Consider the following 19,492-nt stretch of genomic DNA (forward strand, 5'->3'; position numbering starts at 1 on the left):
TGTGTTGGAGTCACCTATGGAATTTCCTCCACCAGAGTTCATGTACTTTAAACATTTTCATTTGGGGGGGGGGGGTGGGTGCACCTGTTCTGGTCAAGAGCAACTTCTCTCCTTCCACCATGTGGGTCCTGAGGATGAGCCATCTCATGGGCTCTCCTCTTCCAGAGTTCAGCAAGCCTCTTAAGGAAGACAAAAGGGACTCTACCCACTCAGAGAAACTAAAGTAGAACAGCTGGAGCTTACAGCATGTGTGTGCTTAGTAATAAACTCCAAACTCATACAATATTCGTAGGAGAAGAGCTAGCAAGATGGCTCAGTGAGCAAAAGTTCCTGCCTCCAAGCCTGAGAACCTGACTTCATTCCTCAGGACCTACATGGTATTAGGAGAAATAAATCCTACAAGTTGTCTTGTGACCTCTACATGTGAATAGTAGTATGTAGAAATATGCACATGTGCACACACAATAAATACATTGACAGACAAATGTAATATAAAATGTTTAAAGACTATTCACAGTATAAAACAACAATATGTGAATGAAGAAATTGTTCTGTTAGTCTTTTTTGGTTGTTGTGGTTTTTATTTTTTGTTTTTTGAGACAGGGCTTCTCTGTGTAACCTTGGCTATCCTGAACTCGATCTGTGTAGACTAGGATGGCCTCCCAGAGATCCTCCCGCCTCAGTCTCCTGAGTGCTGGGATTAAAGGCTGCACCACCAATGCCTGGCTGTTCTGTTTAGTCTTTATACTTCAGCCACGGCGAGGCGGTGGATCCTAAGGGTCAGGTGGTAAAGTTTTGCATCCAGTCAGACCACTGGACTGAGTAGACCTGGACCCTAGCAAGCCCCAGTCACATGGCAGCTCTTTTGTCGGCAGTTGCTCATCCACACAGCTCTTGCTGCACACTTCAATTCTGTTTCTGTGCTTGTTTTTGGAGCATCCTGGTTCTGAGAAACTCAAAGCAGCAAACAAGCAACTTTGTCTCAGCCTTTACTGGACATTCTACCTCATGGATATCTTCTGCTTAGAAAATCAGAAAACAGACTGGAGAGGCTACCCTTGCAAAAGACTTGAGTTTGGTTGGTTCCAGTGCCACATCAGACAGCTTACAACTGCCTGGGACTCCAGCTCCGGAGAATCCTATACCTTTTTTGGCCTCTAATGGCTCTCTCTCTGTCTCTCTCTCTCTCTCTCTCTCTCTCTCTCTCTCTCTCTCTCCCTCTCTCTCTCTCCTTCTCTCTCTCTCCCTCCCTCCCTCTCTCTCTCCCTCCCTCCCTCCCTCTCTCTCTCACACACACACATAAATAAAAGTAAACCCTTTGTTAATACTATAGAAAGAAAATCAGAAAACGCCCCAAGTGTCCTGTCAGTTTCAGTAATGTGACTCTAGTCACTCTTGACCAGAAGACAGCGACAAAACAGGAGAACCACATCAGTTCAAACTAATTCTGCTCTTACACAAAGGCATTCTGAAGCCAGCAGGAATAACTGCCACAATAAAAAAAATAAATAAATGCCTTTAGTCATGTGTCAGGGCTGGCCTGTGCAGTGTTCACACACACTCATGTGTTCGGACACTTGATCCCAGACAGTGGTAGCTGTGGAACCCTTGGAGGTGCAGCTGGAAGAAGGAGGGGGCAAGCGACTGGACCTGGTCCAGACTGAGCTCTCCGCTTCCTGACCCACAGAGATGTGAGAAATCCACACCACAGGCTCTCTACCTCAGGCCAAGCTGGTAGGAGCCTGCAGGCTTCTCATCATGAAGGACTGTGTCCTTGGGGCCAATATAAATCTCTCTGCTTTACCCAGCCGTTTTATCCCAGGAAGGAGAAAATTCTCAGGGCATAGGGAAGAGGGGCCCTCAGCACAGGGGCAGCCAAGTCAGTGGATTCCAAGCCCACACCAACCCCCACAGCAGAAGCAGTCCTGAGCCTAGAAGTCATATATAGATTCTGGGTGTTTATGCTAAAAACAGAATTACTAAGACCACACTGGGAAGCACAGTTTCGTTTCCCTTCCCTTCCCTTCCCTTCCCTTCCCTTCCCTTCCCTTCCCTTCCCTCCCTTCCCTTCCCTCCCCTCCCCTCCCCTCCCCTCCCCCTCCCCCTCCCCTCCCCTCCCCTCCCCTCCCCTCCCCTCCCCCCCCCCCCAAAAGACAATTGAAAAAGAAAAAAAGCCGGGCGTTGGTGGCACACGCCTTTAGTCCCAGCACTCGGGAGGCAGAGGCAGGCGGATCTCTGTGAGTTCGAGGCCAGCCTGGTCTCCAAAGCGAGTTCCAGGAAAGGCGCAAAGCTACACAGAGAAACCCTGTCTCGAGAAAAAAGAAAAAAGCATCATGAGACAAAACATCTCCCAAAGTCCCACTGAATTTGTTTTGTGTTGGCATCTACTGCTGGGCATTGGGCGGGCCTCCTCTAAGTGTTGTTTGTATACCCAGTGAGACTCCGTTGGAGAAAATAATTTTACCTTCTTGAGCAGTTATCAATTAGACATTAATCGCGAGCCCTAACAGTCTGGGTCCAGTTCCCCTGTCAGTGCTGGGCGTCCGTCTCACTTGGACCTGTGTGAGCACTGTACACACTGCTGCAGTGTGTCTGTGCCTTGGTCTACTGTGTCTGGAAGACAATGTTTCCTTGGTTTCTTCCATGCCTACCGACTTTTACCATCTTTTCACCCCCTCTTCCTCATAGTTCCCTGAGCCCTGAGGGGAGGAGTTTGATGAAGACATCCCATTTAGGAGGGAGTGTTCCAAGACCTCTCACTCTCTGTACACTTTCCAGTTGTATATCTTTGTATTATTTCCCACCTACTTCAGGATGAAGCATCACTGATGCTGGCTGAGCAAGACACTGCTCTATGAGTATAGCATGTCATACAGAATGTCATTAGGAGCCATTATACTGATATGCTCCTTTAGCACAGTGGTTCTCAACTTCCCTAATGTAGTGACTCTTTAATACAGTTCTTCAAGCTGTAATGAACCCAAACCATAAATTTAGTTGTGACTTTATAATTGTAATTTTGCTACTGTTATAATTGTAATTTAAATATGATATTCATGACATCTGATATATGACCCCTAAAGGGGTCAAGACCCATTGGTTAGGAACTGCGGCTTTAGCAGAACAACGATATTTGGTATTGCCTTAGGTACATGACCTGTCTAGTTTCAGGTTCTTGGCCACCAAAGCAATGTCAAGCATGGATTCCATCCTATGGAGTGGGCCTTAAATTCAATCAGACAGTCGTTGGTTACTCTGACAACTTCTGTGCCACTATTGCGTATACCAGCATATCGTGCAGACAGGTCACCTCTGTAGATTAAAGGGGTTGTAGCGAGGTTGGTGGCTTCCATCACGTGGGTCCCAGGACTGAACTTACCTGCTGAGCCATTTCACTAGACCCACACTTTTTAAATTGAGTCTTAATGTTAGTTACATTTTTCATCACTGTGACCAAATATCTGACAAGAAGCAATGTGAGGGAGAAAGGATTTACTGGCTCCTTGTTTGGAGGGCGGCATGATGGCATCTATCTGCTGGGGCAACAGGAGTACAGGGCTGCTTGTTCACATCTTCTTAGACTAGAAGCAGAGATCTGACAGGAAGTGAAGCCAGGACATATACCTCAAGGCTCTGCCCTAGTGACTCACCTCCTCCAGCTAAGCCCAGGCTCCTGAAGGTGCTAAAACCTCCCCAAAGAACAACACCAGCTGAGGGCCAGAAGTTCAAGCACAACAGCCTATGGGGACATCTCACATCCAACCACAGTATCAACATAAACATTGGAAGGCAATTCAAGGGTCTCAAAAAGTCTTGCAAAACAGAATAGACTGTTTACTGCTATAACTTTAAAAAAGGAAGTCAACTCCAGGGCAGTGTTGGAGTCTTGAGATAACCTGAGACCCCTGCCCCCACCATGCCATCTAAAATCACTGTTTGTGAAACTGGCTTTAGTGATGATTTGATAAGAATATTTAGCTCCTCTTATTAAAATGTCTTGACATTTCTTTGTTGTCACATATTCCCTTAGGTAAACTGCTCAAACCAGCTAGTGCATACAAGCATCTAAACATGTAGCTTAGCGCTATAAACTAATGAGAGACATTGAGAGATTATACTCCTATCTTCTAAAACTTTCTAATGGATGCAGGGCTGTTCCCTTAAAAACAGCTCTGCATGTGACCTTTTCTCCTGGTTTCATCAGAGGTTAAAGACCAGAGCTAGATAATCACTACAGATGACACTGAAACCTGTGGTCCAAAGACAAAGTTCCTTTAAAGAAAGAGCAACCCTAGGACCTTTGGTTTTGCAGGAAGACGCTTTACTGAGAGATAGTCTGCAGGAGGCACTGCCAATAACTAATTTGCATAAGTACATTTTAAAGTTACTAAGAAAGGGAAGGAGTGTATTTAAAGTACAGCATATACATATATGAAATGTCATTGTGTACTCCAGTACAGTGTGCAGTGACTATAAACCAATGGGAAAATCATTTCAATTGTGTGTATGAGTGTGTCAATATATATGTATGCTCACACACCAGGAAAGCTTGATCTCTCCGAAATTTGGGGGTTATCCCCATGTCTTTGTTATTCCACTCAGCAACTCCTTCATCACTCAAATGGGTGCAGAGAATTAAGCCCCACAAGCCTTTTTCTTTTTTTAACTGCACAAACACTCCGTCAAGTGGTTTTGTTTTTGTGTTTTTAAGCCAATACTTATGAAGCCTTTAGCTTGTGCCAAGCATCTTGCTAAGAGCTGCCACTCTGCACCTGCACAGTTTTCTCAGGAGTTGAGGATGATCATCTCCTCAGCCTGCGTACAGACACCCAGCTAGTTGGAGTTTGCACCTAGATTTGAATCCTGCAGATCAAAGCTCTTACCCACAATGTCCACACTTAGTTTGTATCAAGTGAAAGTGGCCATTGGTCCATGGAGGTTGGCTGCATCATGAGTAACAAGAAGTATGTGAACAAGCTAATCTGACAGTCTTTGTGGTTTGCTAATTAACGTGACCTATGCCCTAACAGACTTGAGATCCTTATGTTTAGATCATCGACACATGAAGCATCTTTCCAGATTCTAGATCTGACTGGGCAACACGGAGGGAACTGGAGATTGTTTTTCCCTTTGCAAAACTGAGGCTTATGTTAAGTGTCTTGGTGGAGAAGAACACCATGACCAAGACATAGACACTCACTAAGCCAAGGATGCAGCTCCCTGTGTATGCACACAGTCCTTTTTCTCAGGGTCTTCTGGAGGCCTTACTGTCTGACTTGACCACAAGACCTACCTAGCATGCCCAAAAACATCCTAAAGGAGTTAATATGTACCTTGGAACTCAGAGAAGAGATCCTCCCAATCCAGATAAGCATGGTTCATTGTACCCAGGTGCAATCAAAAGCCTATATTTACAGCTTTTTGCTTTATGGCTGTCTTACTTAGGATTACTATTGTTATGATTAAACACCATGACCAAAGCAACCTGGGAAGGAAAGGGTTTATTTCACTCACAGTTCCATATATCTGTTCATCATCAGAAGCAGTGGGGACAGGAACTCATGCAAGGCAGGAACCTGGAGGCAGGAGCTGATGCAGAGGCCATGGAGGGGTGCTGCTTATTGGCTTGCTCCCATTGGCTTGCTCAGCCTGCTTTCATATAGACCCAAGGACCACCAACCCAGGGATGGCACCACCCACAGTGGCCTGGGCCCTCCCATATCAATCACAAGTTAAGAAAATGCCAGGCGGTGGTGGCACCACCTTTAATCCCAGCACTCGGGAGGCAGAGGTAGGGGATCTCTGTGAGTTCAAGGCCAGACAAAAATAGGCTTCAAAGCCACCCAGAGAAATCCTGTGACGCCCTAGAAGCTTGCCTACAGCCTGATCTGATGGAGGCATTTTCTTAATTGAGGCTCCTTCCTCTCAGATGACTCTAGCTTGTTTCAAGTTGACATAAAACTAACCAGGACAATGACAATGTATCTGTGGGTGTGAGTTTGCAGGAGCAATGGCATAAGAACTCTGTCTACCTGTTTCAAACCCTTAAGAGCTATTCAACTTTTGTTCACTCTGCCTTTGTTGAATACTGCCCTAGGTACTGGGGATTATACAGGAAACAAAAGAGGTCAACTCAAGTAAACCTGGTGAGTGAGGCAAATCTATAATCCTAGCTCTAAGGAGGATGAACCAGCAGAATCACAAGTTCAAAGCCAGTCTGGACTACATCATCTGAAACCCTGTCTCAAAAGTGGGGGTGGGGGAATGGAGCTAAAACAAAAAAGTTAAATGAAACACATCTCATGATAGATAGTAAAAGGTGATACATGTGAGAAAGAGACAGGGCCAAAACACAGGAGAAGGAACCAAACAGCTGTTTGACTTTCATTAAAAGGTGAGAGAAGACCCCTCTGAGAAAGCCACTTCTGAGAAGTTCTGCTTAGTGTGTTCCTCCTGACACCGAGCCAGGCATCCTCATGCCTGCTGACTGGCCTGGGCAGGAGGCAACACCAACAGTCTTCCTTCAGCAGCTTTCAAGTGAGGGAGTCAACAGCAGGCACCCAGTGCCTTCCATAGTCAAAATAAACCCTCCCCAAAGCTCCCAGGCTCCCCAGAGCTCCCAGGCTCCAGAGCTCCCAGGTACCCCAGAGGTCCCAGGCTCCCCAAAGCTCCCAGGCTCCAGAGCTCCCAGGTACCCCAGAGCTCCCAGGCTCTCCAGAGTTCCCAGGCTTCCCAAAGCTCCCAGGCTCCCCAAAGCTCCCAGGCTCCCCAGAGCTCCCAGGCTCCAGAGCTCCCAGGCTCTCCAGAGCTCCCAGGCTCCAGAGCTCCCAGGCTCTCCAGAGCTCCCAGGCTCCCCAAAGCTCCCAGGCTCCCCAGAGCTCCCAGGTACCCCAGAGGTCCCAGGCTCCCCAGAGCTCCCAGGTACCCCAGAGGTCCCAGGCTCCCCAGAGCTCCCAGGCTCCAGAGCTCCCAGGCTCTCCAGAGCTCCCAGGCTCTCCAGAGCTCCCAGGCTCCCCAGAGCTCCCAGGCTCCCCAGAGCTCCCAGGCTCCCCAGAGCTCCCAGGCACCCCAGAGGTCCCAGGCACCCCAGAGCTCCCAGGCTCCCCAGAGCTCCCAGGCTCCCCAGAGCTCCCAGGCACCCCAGAGCTCCCAGGCTCCCCAGAGCTCCCAGGCTCCCCAGAGCTCCCAGGCTCCCCAAAGCAGCCCACAAAATCCAGTGGCACTGAGTTATAGAACCTATTTCTCCCAAGTAGCCTGTCATCGGAGAGTAACTATACAAGCTCTAAACAGGAAAGACCTGCCCACAAATCTTAGAACCAAGACTCAGTCCTGACTTTGAAGGAACACAAAATAACAGACAGAAATCTAGATCCTTCTAAGAGGCACCAAAACATCATTACTTAACTTTAGAACTATTTACAAACAAGCTTTCTATTGAAAAATTAAAAAATAAAGACTGGGGAAGGTAAGAACAATGTATAATGAATGACAAAACCCATTGCTTTGTATTCTATCCTTAAAGATCAGCTTCGGGTTGGGGATTTAGCTCAGTGGTAGAGCGCTTGCCTGGCAAGCGCAAGGTCCTGGGTTTGGTACTCAGCTTAAAAAAAAAAAAAATCAGCTTCAAGATGAGAAAATATAATTAAAGTCTACACAAAATAATATAGGGGGCAGTTAATTATTATCTATAGGGCTGGCAAAATGGATCAGTAGGAAAACGCACTTGCCAAAACAAGCCTGGTGGCCTTGAGTTCAATCTGCAGAAGCCATGACAAGGTGAAAGGAGCGACCTGACCCCACAAAGGTATCACCTGACTCCAAAAGTGCTGTGGCATGAACACCTACACACACACCATATACATAGGCATAGCAATAAAGTCTTTAGCTAAAATTTTAAGACTGTTCTTTTTGTGTCTCTTTAAGGAAAGAACACTCTGCAATTGTTAAGCGGTAGCTTCTGCCAGTGTGTTTACTGGTCTAATGGGGGACACTGCCTTCTGAAGGTCCTTGAGTAGAAAGGAATTCAAGCTGCCACATGCATACTAGATGTCTTCTGTGAGAAAGCCCTGGTATTCCAGCTGTCATTAAACTTTATCTACAAAGGCTATTCTTGACCAGAGAATACATCTACTTCTCCTGTCCTGCCCTCCTGCCAAAGGCTTTGAAACCAGGCAGTCTCTCCTCTGGAGCATGACCCACTCAAAGGGTCGTTTCTGTGGTTTCTTCATGTTGCAGCTGTCAAGATGTGGACTCTGTTCCGTTCTGCTATTTGTTGTACTGGGTATGGGGGTTTGAAAGAAGACTGTCCCCCACAGGCTGGGATATTCGAACACTCGGCCCCCAGTTTGTGGCTTCATTTGGGGAGACTGTAGAATCTTTAAAAGTCAGAGCCTTGCTGGAGAAAGCCCGTCACTAGGGGGTGAGTTTTGAGTGTTACTAGTCTTGCCCCACTTCCTGATCACTCTCTTCTTGGTGCTCATGGTTGAGATGTGACTGTGAACTTCCTGTTCCTCGAAGCTTGCCTGCCTGTTGTTGTCATGCAAACATGCCATGATGGGCTGTTCTCTTTCTGGAACCATAAACCCAGGTAAATTCTTCCTGTTATATAAGTTGTCTTGGTCATGGGGGGTGGGGGGGTTGTTTATTCGTTTTTCCGAGACAAGGTTTCTCTGTGTAGTTTTGGTGCCTGGCCTGGATCTTGCTCTGTAGACCAGGCTGGCCTTGAACTCACTGAGATCCCCCTGGCTCTGCCCCCCAAGTGCTGGGATTAAAGGTGTGCACCACCGCAACCCTGCCAGGTCATGGTGGTTTTTTGCAGCAAAAGAAAGTAACTATAATACACTGGGTCAAATCCAGGGCTTCACACATGCTAGACGACTGTTTTACCATCAGGCTGTATCCCCAGCCCTCTTTCTCCTCTTTATTCACAAACTTCTTCATTAAGTGGCCCAGGCTGGCCTTGAACTCACTTTGTAGACTAGACATACCTTGACTTTGCAATCCTCTTGCTTCAGCCTCCTGAACAGCTGGGATTACAGGCACAAATCAGTACCAGATGGATTTTCAGCTTTTTGATGTTTGTATTTTTGTTGGCACCTAAGATTTATCTGTGTGTGAATATATTAACTATTTCACTCAATAATTTATTGAATGTAAAGATCAAGTCTATCTGTACTCATGTCCTATAAAAGGAACAATGATATTCTCTGGCTATCACCCTCATCTAATAAACACCTGAAGATAATTTCTTTGTTGCTGTTATTAACGTTAATCTAGAGTTAACAGATTGGATCAATCCAAAAAGTTTCTGAAATTACTGAAAGAAGTCAGGGAAGGATATAAAGCTAATTGTTTTTTTAGTTTTAAGTCCATTGTGGATTTTTTTTTTTTTTGTTTTAGATAAATGCATAAAAATGTCTTCAACAGTGATCACAACACAGCAGCTCACAACCATTTGTAAAACCCTAGTTCCAGGGGTTCCTGTGCCCTCTTCCAGCCTCCATAGGCACCAGCATGCACATTATACACATATACATACTGGCAAACACTCATACACATTAAATAAATATATTTAAAATTTTTAAATCATTAAAAACCAATTGATGTACTCTCTCAGATCAGCAGGCAAAAGAAAAATCATGTAAGCCTTGCAAGCAAATCTTTGTAGCAACTTTACTCATTACAGGCAAAACATGTAAGTAACTAATATGTGGTCCAAGAAGGCAAACCAGACAAGCTAGCTGGTTACATACATACAGTAAAATGTTTAACATTAAAAGAGCTACCACATCACAAGATGAATAAAGCTAAGTAAAAGGCCAATAGGAAAAGCCTACAGACCGCATGGTCCTAATTCCATGGCATTCTGGGAAATGCAAAACTGTTATGAAACCATTCATTCTGTGAAGTATGACAGACACAGGACACAGAGGGAACATGATGAAACCTACAGACTGGCTAATAACAATCTATGAACAGACGTGTTCATTTTAACAAATGAGCCACACCGAATGCAAGACTGTAACAGGGGAGACTTCATATGTTCATACACAGAGGAAGAAGAGGGGAATGATATTGAAACTGTAGTACTGGCTTAGTTTAGAGAAGCCTTTAAAAATATATACACTTGTAGAAAATGAAATTGTATATAGTAGTTCATTGTCATTGCAAAAGTTTTGAGCATTCTGAAAATGTTCACAGTAAAATATTGTAAGCAAAGAATAATGGAAGGTCTGTTTACATATGTATTTTAAGTTGCTAAAAGCTTATGTGTGAAATAAACACAACTTATCAATAATGTTTCAAAAAATTATCTTAAGCAACAAAGCCACACAAAGTTAATATAAAAGTCCTTATTTTAAGTTTTTTCTTTCTTAATGTATTTCTACTAACCCTGTGAGAATTTAATATAGGCATACTATGTGTTTTGATAATATTCACCCTTATTCTTTCCATTAACTCCTTCCAGAAACACACACACACACACACACACACACACACACACACACACACACATTCCCCTTAATGTCCTAGTCTCTTTCTTTTGTATAACCCACGGAATTCACGCTGCTCATGTAGACTTGGTCATTGGGCAATCCACGGAAACATGGTCAGCCCTCCCTTAAAGAAGCTGCCTCCCCTCCCCCACTATTCTTGGCTGTAGTGGAAGTCATTTTAAGTCCTGTGAGGACTTTGTTTTGTTTTGTTTTTGTTTATCTTTTTCTAAACATTCCTTTAGATTTTGTATTTAACTGTGTTAGTTTTGTAAATCTGGAATTTTCCTCTTGGAGAGTTTGTATTCCCCATGAGAAATAGTTCTGTTGTTACTAAAAATTCACATTATTGCAAAAACAGTACTGAAATGTTATAGAAAGTTTGGAAAACATAACAAAAATAATTATATTCCCACCATCAGAACAGCCATCCGTACAAATCCTCTTCTCATTTTTTTCCAACGTTATTAAGAATAACTACATGGAAACAACCTACCTGTGGAGTCTCCTGAGTTCTCTCTTAGATCTCCAATTTACTGTAGGTGCTAAGAAAACATCTCATTTAATGTTGTTAGCTCATACATAGTTTCTGAGAACCTAGTGGAAGTTTGAAGAAAGTAATTAAGGAGTGACATGTTGGCAGTCTCTACTTCATCTACACAGACCACTCTCCTGTGTAGACAGTCTGCATAGTTTTTCCTCCTGTGCCAGTGCAGGCCCAGGTTAGAAAATGAGACTGTACAGTCTGTCGTGGCTGAAATGCAAGAGCTCAGAATCCCAGCATGCTCTACATGCCTGCCACCTCCTAGACAAGCCGGGAGGAGGGACAGTGACAGCCCACTGAGGCAGTGATGCAGACTGAGTGGGCAGAGGGGCAATGACTCAGCCAACAGCAAGAAGATGGAAGGGCAGTGCCTGGAAGTGAAAAGTGAGAAATAGCTTTGTGATAAGCTTTTCCGGTCCTCTTCTTAGTACTCCTCTTTGTGATTGTGAAATGGCTGCACTGTTCTTTTACGCTGAATAACACATTCAAGATGTGTAACATCTACAGGAGAGAGAGAGATTGAGAGCTGGTAGAGCTAAGTTTCCCACCTATCAGTGGGAGCCTGCAAACATGCAGAGAGAGGGAGATAGAGAGGGAGAGGGAGAGGGAGAGAGGGAGAGAGGCAGAGAGGGAAGGAGGGAGGGAGGGAGGGAGGGAGGGAGGGAAGGACAGAGACAGAAATAGACAGAGGGAGAGGAGAGAGAGGTGGGTGGGGGAGGGGAGGAGTGTATGAGACTGCCTGGACCTCACAAGACAGAAGTACAGCTAAGTCTGCAGCATAGATCTGAGCTCCCATAATAACACAGACAGACACACCAGCAAAGAAATGTGCTTGACTGTGACCCCGAGAAGGCCAGTTGTGGGCTTCCACTAGGCTTGATCTCTTACTTCTTTTGAATCCATGTTTGTTTTCCTCACATTTTCCTGCTGTTGCCACAGAGACCAATGCTAAATAATTACAGCGGCCAAAACTTCCCACAGGGCTTGAAGCAGACGCATCTGTCAGTCAGCATCTTAAGCGCATCAAATCTGTACCCATGAGCACACCCCTGATTCGTGTGTACCTGTTTTCTGACAACATTGCACACAAGAAGTATTTCAGTTAAAAAATAAACAACAAACAAAACAAAAACAACATCCAGTGGTGAAGAAAGAACTAGAGAAAAAGAAGCAGAAGTCATTTAGACAGTCCCTGAAATGTTTCTTTCTGGTCTCCCTGCACCACACACTGTTATACTTTAATTTAGCCCATGGGTCTTTCCGGGGTCTTTTCAGTCATGCGTTTTTTCTTTGAAAGATGGTTAGCTCTTCTTGTCTATAAGAGAATCACTGTGTTTAGTAAATCGTGAGCTGTCACAAACCTCTCCCCCCAACTCCCCCCATCTCAAATAACGCTCATTAGTTTAAGCCTTAATGAAAAACTGTAGATTCCATCCAGTGTAGAATCCATTTAAACAAGTATTCTACACAAGCACAGAACTGCTACATGACATGGAGCTTCAGTGAGAACCACCCTACAGAGACTCATGTATGTGAACATCCCCTGGAGGTAGCACTGTTTGAAAAGGTGCTAGAACTTCCGGTGCAGCAGCCTTGCTGGTGAGAATATGGCACGGGGGGGCGGGCTTTGAGGCTTTGTAGCCTGGCCCCACTTCCTGTTCTTTCTCTCTGTTTCCTGCACATGTCAAATGTAATCTCTACATCCTCGCTGTCTGGCAGGCTTTTGTTCCTTTCCTTCCTGGCCATGGTGGACTGTAGGCTTCGAACCCCGTCCCCGGAACTGGGTGGCCTCCAACTCCCTGTGTTGTCGAACCTTAAACTTCTGATCCTCCTGCTTCCACCTGCCTGGGGGGCACCACACCCACTTTTATGTGTTTATATGGTACTGGGCATTGAACCCAGGGAGGGCCCCATGCATGCAAGGCAAACACTCTACCAACAGAGCTACCACTCTTACGCCTTTTTAGATGTGTTTTATGTACGTATATGTTTGTACACATGTGTCTGCAGTGCCTGCTGAGACCTAAAGACAGCACTGGATTCTCCAGAGCTCAAGTTACAAGCCTTTGTGAGTCAGCACCTGAATGCTGTGATGAATGCTGGTCCTCTAGAAGAGCACAAATGTCATAGATAAGCAGAACTCCAGCCATTCACTTTTTTTCTCTTTTTTTGATAATCTAAGTAGCTGATATTTATAAGTGTCCTGAAGATTGAGAAATTACTACCCACTCTCTGGTAGATGATTCTAATTTCAGGGCCTCAGTTTTGATTTCTCACTTGCAACCCATTTTTAAATTCCTAACCTATATGTAACCAGTTTCTCCACTTTTTATGTGTTGAAAATTTCATCGGATTTATTCATTGTCATCTTGAAACCAAAGATGACAACCTTTGCTCCCTGTTTCAAACTTGCTCACTTGAGTAAATCTGCCTTTTTTTCTAACAGCCAATCCATGTCCCTCCCAAACTTTGAAGCTCTCATTGCCATAGAAAGGCATGGCTGATTGCAGAGGTGTGAGTACAAGGAGAAAATGTCTGCTTGCAAAATGAGGTGAATTAGCTTTCTTGACCTTTATGTCACTTGCTGGACGGCATGGCTCTAAGTGCCATCTAGATTTTTTAAAGGGGGTCAACAAGCTCTACTCCGAAGGGCCTCATAGGGCCTATGAGATGTGATCCTCACCAGAGGACTGTGAGCCTGACTCTGGGGCGTCAGCACACTTCTCAGCGGCAGGGTTGCTTATCCACCTTTGCAGAGTTGACAGCCTTCACCTCATCCAGGCCGCGGAGCCACTTACCTCAGGAGATGTGGCCCTCAGCATAGGGTTTCCCTCGTTTTTTAATTTTTGACAGTGAGAATTAACATTTTGCACCAGCAAGATTGCTCAGTGGCTAAAGGTGCTTGCCGCCAAGACTGATGACCTGAATTCCAACCCCAGAATCCAGGTGGTGAAAACACACACACACACACATACACACACACACACACACACACACATAAATGGATGTAATAAAGAAGAACCTTATCCTCCATCCCATCACCAGACTCAGGTGTGATCCTCATTAAACAATGTCTTCCTTCACACATTCAGTAAGTTATTGCATCTTATTATTTTCTATTTTCCTCTAACATTAATTCAACTTACTAAGTAGACTTCAGCAACCTTCTAGGATCAAACCAAGCTCGGAGCCACTGGGACACTTGACACCAAGGATGCTAGGACAGTTCTTGTAGAAAGTGAACATTAAATCTGCATCAAGCTCCAGGTGACATCTCTTCCCCCACGGTCTCTGGAGTGTATTCTCTGCTCGGCCCAGAACATCCTCAGCTAATGAAGGGCTAGTGATGGTCATTAGGCAGCTGCTCTAGACCGCTGACACCCCCATGAACACTTCATTCTATAGCTTTAAGTACCTCAAGAATTCATCAGGTGTGTTCCCCCAGGCCCTGCCTCAGAGCTGGATTCTAAATCAATACTCTTTGCCTTTGCTACATATTTGTTCAAAACATAACCTTTAGACAGTTTAAAAGGGGGAGGAAAAGAGGAGCAGTTTCCTTCTTTCATGTAGGCCCATCTTCAGAAATAAATAAAATAATCCACACTCCTAAAACTATTGGATAATTTTCTATTTTTTAGTGCATTTTTAGAATAAATTTCAGTTTCACTTTCTAAGAATATATTCCTCCTAAGGAAACATGTTTTACCCCAAAAATCTAAAACCACAAAAACACAGCTCCAATTCCATTTCAGAATCAACAACTGGCAACTTTACTAACTAGAAGTTTCTATGGGCTTCCTGCCGTAACTACTGACTCCACTGTCTTCACTTGCATTTCCAGCATCCGCTCATTTATTTCATTTACTCATAATTAAATTCTGGTATCTAACTATTAGAGCTCAAAAACATCCTGCACAATGAACCATAAACAGGCCCGCACTGGCTCTGTACTGGTAAGTGTTACATTGCTGCACAAGAGCCCTATTCAGTATGGTATGACCGCAGGCCATGCTGGAACTCAGCACAGTTCAAGTGCAGAACCGGCAGTGAGATCAGACGCGGGAGTCGGCTGAGCACTTTAGGCCAATGACATCCAGACTTTCCCTTCCCAGGTCTCCCCGCACTTCCCAATAGCCAGTCAAGGAGGCAGTTGATTTTCTTTTCAATGCTGGGTTCATGCTGCCCTGCATGGCCAGGCTGTCCTCCCAAATAGAGGCTGCCACTCTCCCAAAGATGGCTCACTACAGTTGCTCTAGTGGTGTCTCCACCAGCTAAACTCACCTACCTCAGTTCTCTGCTCATCTCTCTGTTCTGTAATATTTCTATAACAAGAATGGTTGCTTCCCGACCTTCTATAAGGTCCCTAGTGGTGCAAGAAGCCATGCCCAGAGTGTACCTCTGGGAAGGGAGCACCAGTTTCAATCTCAGGGGAAGACCATAAACTACTTCCAGCTAGATTCCTAGCTCTGGCATAATATGCCAGAGTACAAATCTAGAGAAACAGAACATTACTCTGAAAACCAAATAAGCAAAACACCTTTCTTACTGGGGGAAGGCGGAAGGGGACAGGGAAGCTCAGATACAATCTGACTCCCTGAGCCTCAAGCAGCTGCCCAGGACAGACTTTGGTTCTGCTTTGGTCTGAGATAGTTTGCAAACACTCCAGGGGTTCTTCCCCAAGGGCATTAGCTTCTCAGTGCTACTCTACTACAGGATTCCTGATTTAGGACACAGCCTAGCCTGTTCAGGACAGTTCTAAGCCAGGAAAACAGGAAACAGAGTGGGAGGGAGACTCCCTCAAGGGCACTGACTTCCACTGGGCTCAACTGTTCTCCTAGACCTCCATATTCAAGTTCTAGCAGACCAAAGCTCCTCCTTCCCACACTTCCTAACTGGAAGCAAGAGTTACAAAGATGTACATAGTATGATTGATTGGGATCCAAAGTCAGTCTGGTGTAGATAACTGTTCTTTAGGTCTGTCTGGTGTAGTTCAACTAAGACAAAGAATTGAAAGTCTAGCCAGAGAGGTCAGCTCTAATGGATGTCTACTACCTCCTGGTCAAGTCCAAGAACTATGAGGGATGTTAGAGGGCTGGCTGTTACATCTACTCACTAAAACACCTTCCACACTGGAACTTAAGAATTCCCATTTACTAACAAAAGTCGAAGGAAAATGAAACTATCTACCACGTTTGGAAGCTGAAGTTTGGAGGAATGGCTACTTCCAATAAAACTGAATTGTCTCAGAACTAAACACACAAACACATTTGTTTGACATAAAAGCAAGCTTAACAGCTGAATTCACTGTTGACCCTCTGAAATGTTTTAATAAAGTTTAACAGCAGTACAACTATAGAATGTCACTAATGGTAATCTTTCTACCTCGGGCTGTTTAAGAATCTACTTAACAAGTGTATGGATTTCAACTCTCTTTAAGCAAATTTGTTTCCTCCTCTCAAGATCATTTGAAAGATCTGCTAAAAGGATTCTATTTTTACGAAACGAGGATTTCAGAAATCTGAATCATTAAGTAGTACTAAGTAAGTCAGGATGCTGTCACCTCATTAGAAAACCTTATCTGCTCAGAGGGGCAGGCCAAGGACAGGTCCAAAATTCTTGACTTAAATTATTATTTCTTTCTGTTATGAGAAAGAGCAGAAGAGACACTGGTATAATAATCTGGTCAGAAAAGACGACTGATAAATATAATAAAATTCAAGCCACATGAAAAACATAAACACATGGGTCCCCTAAGTAAATAGAAGTCAGTGAAGCTGGGCCCAGAGAAGGAGCAAGCAGGGCAGACAACAACAGTACTTCCGAGGGAAGGCTCTTTGCAGATGCCCTAAGCAGAGCTAATAAATAACTAACATTTTATTACACCAAATTCCTCTTGGCTAAATTCCATAAAGTTTTCAAGTGATGTTCAGCAAAAATTAAAGAAAGCAACTTATCCTTCATGCCAGCACAAGGGGGGTGTGATGAAATCTTGAGTTAGTCACTGTAGGATCACTGAGGAACTACAGGAAGCCAGCCCCTTGCTCTCTCTTTTCCAGCTGAACAGTTTTCTACACCATTCACTCCTCACCTCACTTTTATCCTGAGCTCCCAAAACATCAGAGCAACTAAGAATGAACAGACACCATGAGCCAGAGAGAAATCTCTGAAATGTGAGCCAAAAATAACTTTCTTCTGAGTTGATCTTCTGAAGTATTTTGTCAATTGTCAAAAAAAAAAAAAAAATGACTAAAACAGTAGCTAATAACGATATAATAAATGACTGGGCTTAATTTGAATGGATCCGTGTAGCAAAGCCAATTGTCCCAAACACAAACTAGCAAACACCCTCAGAGAAAAGTTACAAATTCACCAGAGACTGAGCACAGGGTCCAGGTCAAGGTCCACACCAAAGTAACCAACTGAAGGCAAATCTTAGGGGACAGGACAAGCCAGTTACCGAACCTGGATCTCCCACTTTCTCAAGTCAACTGTGATGCATCTGCCTCAGCATATGTTACCTCAACATAACAATACCATGTCTTCCTGTGAGGGATTTCCACAGAAACTAGAATCTTTTCCAGACACTTAAAAAAATTACAAAATAAATTAAACTCACTATAGGCTCTGTGCTGGAATCATTGTCAGAATTATATTCTCAACATTCTTAAAACCTGAGTCTGTAGTTCAGGAGAACCTTACTTAGGGAAACTGGTTATATTTTCATGGAACACCTGAGATAATTGATCCATAAAAACTGTATGCTTACCAGAGCCAAATAAAACAGACCAGACCTGGATATGTACCTTCAGGACTGCCTTCATGTCGTTTCTAAAGGACAGAAAAACACTGCTCAGACGGAATTGCATAAACAGAAAAAACAAAGCAAATGACCAGAAATTGGAGGTGGAAAAAGGCAGGAAGGAGATGTTGGTGAAGGTTCAAAATGCAAGTTGCTTGCAAATAATTTACAGAGAAATCTTCCATGGATTAGAAACAAAAGATGTGAAGAGTAAAGACTGGAAAGCTGTGTTTCTCCAAGTGACTCACAGTTATAGGCTTGAGCTTTGAAGCTCATGCCCCCCACACACACATACAAATACATACATGTATATATGTATATATAAACAAAGACACTTGCATGTACAGGTATATACACATACTGTGATGATTCATTCTGCTGCTAACAGGTGTGTGTGTGTGTGTGTGTGTGTGTGTGTGTTTACATACACGGAGAGAGTAACATGCACACACAAACTGATGTTTAATCTATTTTAAATACTTTTTTATTATTTTATGTGTGTGATATTTTGCCTGTATATATGTCTACACCATAAGCGTGTCTGATGAAAGTGAAGGAGAGAAGCAGGCATAAACTCCCCTGGAGTTGGAGTGATGGATGGTTATGAGCCACCTTGTGGCTGCTGGGAACTGAACCTGAGTCCTCTGTAAGATTATCAAGAGCTCTTAACTCCGGAGCCAGCTCTCCAGTCTCAATGATATCGACTTGCAAAATTTAAAATCACCTAAGAAACAAACCTCTGGGCATGTCTGTGAAGGCACTGCCAAAGAAGTTTAATTTAAGTGAAAAGACTCCCCCTGAATGTGAGGAGCACCGTTCTCCATGTTGAGGCTCCAGCTGAATGGAATTCATTACTCTGCTTCCTGACTGGGAGCAGTGTGACTCCTGGCCAGGTCTTTGTGTCATGAAACTGTAAGAAAAAATAAACACCTTCCTTAAACTTCTTTTTTATGTGCTTTGTCTCACACACACCACACACACACACACACACACACACACACACACAAATGCACATAACAGAAAACTGTAGAGCAAGGCTTTGACAAACCTGCCTCAACCTCCCAGTAGGTCTCCATAACTTCCTACAGGGGCCAAAGCTGGGATCTCCCTATTAACAGCTCCCATCCACCCCATCACTGCACATCTACACATAGCTTTTCTTTTCAGTATATTTCATTGTATTTTCATGGGCACATTTTCCTCATGTAATGACAAAAATATGTAAACAATTCTATACCTTAGTTTTTCTCTCAAATTTAGATCATAAAATTTATATTTAATAGAAAAGTAATCAATTTAGTAAACTGTAATAGCATTTGCTTGCCATTCCTAATCATTTTTAGTTACAAGTAAATTTAATTCCATAGCTTGGGATCACTTCCTAAACTGCACACAGTGTTAGCACAGCCAGTGCACAGCAGTGCTGTGCAGTATTAAAATAGCTGAAAGCCCTTACATCTCTTTAGTTGGAGATTTATTTGTATTCTTCTTACGTGTGTGTGTGTGTGTGTGTGTGTGTGTGTGTGTGTGTGTACACGCGCGCCTCATGTGTGTGGGTACCCATCTGAGGTCATAAGGCCTCAGATCTGCTGGAACCAGGCAGCTATAAGCCACCTGACATGGGTAATGGGAACTGAGCTCAGGTCCTCTGGAAGA

At 44.0% G+C, this 19,492-nt stretch overlaps 1 protein-coding gene across 2 annotated transcripts in view; it reads right to left on the reverse strand.

Annotated features, from left to right (window-relative positions):
* The window catches only part of Arhgap42 (Rho GTPase activating protein 42), a 234,821-nt gene that overhangs the window by 201,169 nt on the left and 14,160 nt on the right, over positions 1-19,492 (reverse strand). The window lies entirely within an intron of this gene.

This window comes from Onychomys torridus, chromosome 7 (genome assembly GCF_903995425.1).
Source record: "Onychomys torridus chromosome 7, mOncTor1.1, whole genome shotgun sequence".
In the NCBI taxonomy this organism is placed as follows: Eukaryota; Metazoa; Chordata; class Mammalia; order Rodentia; family Cricetidae; genus Onychomys; species Onychomys torridus.